Source organism: Schistocerca americana, chromosome 2 (genome assembly GCF_021461395.2).
Source record: "Schistocerca americana isolate TAMUIC-IGC-003095 chromosome 2, iqSchAmer2.1, whole genome shotgun sequence".
Taxonomy (NCBI): Eukaryota; Metazoa; Arthropoda; class Insecta; order Orthoptera; family Acrididae; genus Schistocerca; species Schistocerca americana.
The window spans coordinates 141,373,450-141,377,478 of record NC_060120.1 but is presented as its reverse complement, the minus strand read 5'-3'; the positions used below and the strand labels follow the sequence as shown (position 1 = coordinate 141,377,478).

The 4,029-nt window shown below is 40.2% G+C and overlaps 1 non-coding gene across 1 annotated transcript; it reads left to right on the top strand.

Moving 5' to 3' along the window:
• The first annotated feature begins 402 nt into the window (after nt 1-402).
• On the top strand, nt 403-477 carry Trnas-cga. Its single transcript has one exon. It is a non-coding gene; the product is annotated as a tRNA-Ser (tRNA).
• The last annotated feature ends 3,552 nt before the right edge of the window (nt 478-4,029 follow it).

Here is a 4,029-nt window from a genome sequence, read left to right as displayed (position 1 = left end):
ACATCGTCAGTATAGTCGTTTACAGTGAATCGTTGTGCACCAACATGTAATCCTTGTACTGAGGTGCTGACTGTATAGTTTAATTGTTCTAAAGATATGATAAACAGAAGCACTGATGAGGGATAATCGTGTTGGACTGAACGTTGTACTGGGAATGCTTCCATGAAATATTCGTTGATTTGTTTGCACTTTAGAAAACATCTGGTACTGCTTCCAGAATGAGATTTTCACTCTGCAGCGGAGTGTGCGCTGATATGAAACTTCCTGGCAGATTAAAACTGTGTGCCCGACCGAGACTCGAACTCAGGACCTTTGCCTTTCGCAGGAGAGCTTCTGTAAAGTTTGGAAGGTAGGAGACGAGGTACTGGCAGAAGTGAAGCTGTGAGTACCGGGCGTGAGTCGTGCTTCGGTAGCTCAGTTGGTAGAGCACTTGCCCTCGAAAGGCAAAGGTCCCGAGTTCGAGTCTCGGTCGGGCACACAGTTTTAATCTGCCAGGAAGTTTCATCTGGTACTGGTTTGCTAACAGTAAATCTATTACTACTTGTTGAAATCTGAAATGCTCTAGCACCCTCCTTTGTGTAATTCAACTTTTTTTCTGCATGCTTAACTTTCCCTAACTCTCTTCACGTTTGCATTTGCCACACTCGGTTGACCAGTACTTTTGTTATTTACACAGGAAACCAGTATCCTTAAATTGTAGATACCAGCGCACAGTTGTCTGTGTACATGGCATTTCTTTCCCATCATTTCTTTTGAATGCACAATTCGCTGTTGTAACAGACAAACATCTCGCATATTCCAACATAATGCTTTGGCGCCTTTTTGTCAAGGCATTCCACTCTTAACGCCAACTGGTGCGCACAGTGCAAACTTGATGGGACACATTTCTATTCATGCATCAATCATACTGAAGAATATACAATTTTGAAAACGAATGGGTCATTTATATTAGCCCTGTATTATAAAATTCGGCTGGGAGTCGTGGGCCGTTCGAGTACCTGTTTCAGGCCACATGTGGCCTGCAGTCGATGACCAGTGCTCTAGAGCACTGACGAGTGTCTGCCATTTTAAAATTCACTGGTGCACAAACATACGAAAAACACAAGATGACTCAAACACGTTTCACGCTAGATTTGCGGCGATTTTATGTTAACAAACTACAATATGTCTGCACAGATGTTGTTGGTGTCCACAGATTTAAGCAGTTTTATCCAAACATCCAACTCGAACTTCCATATTTGCGAATATCTCATATCTGCGCAAATATTCTGTTCACACGCAGCTGTCTTTCTGTGAAGACATGATGCGCACAGACAGTGCGTTGTGAGTAGTCGCACCGTAGTAACGGGAGACGGCGCTACGCTGTTCGTTGCTTTGAAGGGTGAAATTGTCTGCTCGCCGATATAGTCGGGCGTGATGACACTGTATCGAAGATGACAGAGGCCGTGTATCGACTTCTGTGACTGTTAGAGATGCTAACTAAATAACTAAATTGGTGTAGCCATTCTTGCTGCCGACTTAAAAGAGCAGCTCATTATATCTTCAGTTGGTATATTAATTACAATTTTGGAAGCTATTGATGTCTCTCTTTGAATGTGAGAACTAGACAGCTTTTCGGAAATGGCCTCACAACACAATTTGTGAACAGTAAATCAAGAACTTGGCAGCAGAGTAATCGTGGCTGATTCGGTAATAGCATCTCTGATCAGCAGCGATAATAACACTGTTTTCTGATCGCTCTCGAAAATATTGAGAAATACAGATTTGTTATTGACACTTCAGCTCTAAATTGTATTGTCTGATGTTAAACACGTCTCAGCGAAGCAGCTGACCACAAACACTCTCTGTGTGGTTTTCCGCTTCCCACATGCTCACCGTATCCTCTGAAACTCCTAGGAAAAATACATCAAGATCCTCGTTTGACAGTCATAATCATTACGTTCAACCTACTGCCTTGGAAATCTACTGGTTGTACGATAGCTTCAGTATTTTAGACGATAACGCTGAGAATCATAAGTCGCTCAAACATCAAAGTGAAGTGAAATCGTCAAAGATGAAGCCCAAGCCAAACTTAGCCATGGTACACCATGGAACGAAGAGGAGAAAGCGCAACACAAAACACTGGAAAGATTGATGTTGAAAGTGACCAAACATAATCTGAATCCGAACAAAACACAAAACTCATGAAGATAAAAAAATATTATTTACTGTTAGCAGCATGTAAAGTAAAAGAGGGCTTATTTTGTAAAATAATTATTTACTATTAGCAGCATATAAAGTAGAAGAGGGCTCATGTTTGTAACGTTAAATATTTGTGGGGTTAGAAACGAAAAAGAGATTTGGGGAAATTTCTTAGAACAAGAAATCATTTGCAAAGATGCAGATTTTTTTCCAGAAATATAATCTGTATAAAAATGATGGCTATGATGGAAGTGGTTGCTGTATTTTAACCAAAAAAGGTTTCGAATTATAGCATGTACTGAAAGAGCCGAGAGAACGCATAGTCAAAGACGTTCTGAATGGGGTAACCTTTTTAAGCCTCTATGCTCTTTCAAGATCAAATAAGAGAGCTGCACGGAAAAAAATTTCAGCGATGAAGTCCAATATTTTCTGAGACAGGCAAAAGGCTGGATCGTCATCGCAGGAGATTTTAATTGCATTTTAAGGGCGATAGATTCAAAGGTGACAACGCCCTTCTGTAGTACCCTGCAAAATATAATTGGAAGTCGGAAATTGAAAGATGTAGTTGAGCGGTTTGTCATTACACATGCGCTTCGCCAGTGGCAGTATCAACGTTTGATGGAATTTACATCACAACAGGAGTAACTGTGCAAGATTACGATGTAATACCTGTCAGCTTTTCCAACAAACATGCTTTAATTCTTAAGACGAAAGATCTACCTCGTCCCAAAATTATTTGCAGAGGACATTGGAAATTAAACTATAACCTGCTCCAAATTGTATGGATAAATATGGAGTTCACTGTTCGTTACGAATCGTGGGTTAACTGGAAACATTTCTTTTGTAATGCGATTGAGTGTTGTGAGAACCTTGTGAATCCTGATATTCGGAAATAATTCGCAAATGTTGCCTACACGATTAATGAAATGAGGAGTAAGAACTTCGAATATTACCACTTTGTCACTCGTGAACAAAAGTAGACAACGGATAAGACTGAGAAAGTGATTTAAGAAAGTTCAAAAAGAGAATTTCAGAACTGCAAGAAAATGAACTATAAGGGAAAATTACCATCTGCAGTGATTATGGGCATCTACCAAATGAGAATTGAAGCACAGTATTTGTTAGCTCACAAGGGAGTGAAAAAGGTACAAAGAGAGATATATAAGTATCATACTTACATCTACAGATGGGAACGAACTTATTAGTCGGGAAGTGATCAGAGAACGTTTCCAAGAACTGCATAGAACACAACCATCTGGTACTCTAAAAACAGTACAGCTCCTTCAAAATTGTATCTCACATCTAACAAACGAAAGTATCACTATGCTGTGAGAACTACTACCTGAAGAAGAAAAGTTTGACAAAATGGAGGAGTCGAGGAGGAGAAGGTATTCCCTAGAGTCTTTTAAGTCCTTCTGATCACTTTTTAAAAAAGAATTCGTTGAAGTGGCGAGAGAAATAGCAATGCGGACACTTATACTCTAAAAACTAATCGAGAACTATCGTAACAGTTCCTAAGAAACCGATCTCACGAAGAATAACGCATTTCAGGCTGATAACGTTGTTGTGCGTAGAATCGAAAGCAACTTCTCGTGCCATAGCAGCAAGATTAAAGCAAACCCTTCCGGACATCGTCGGCCTGGAACAGATGTGTCGGGGACCTGTTAAAATTATTATAGATAGAATCTCCTTCTTAGTTCGAGAAGTGTTCATCAGGGTGTGTCTGAACTCGGAGTATGTATTTCTTATCGCTCAGGTGCCACTGCACGTATACAGCTTGCAGCCACCAATGTAAATTCAGTATTGAATGAGGCATAGTTGGAGTCACGAACGATGGCATTCGAGTTA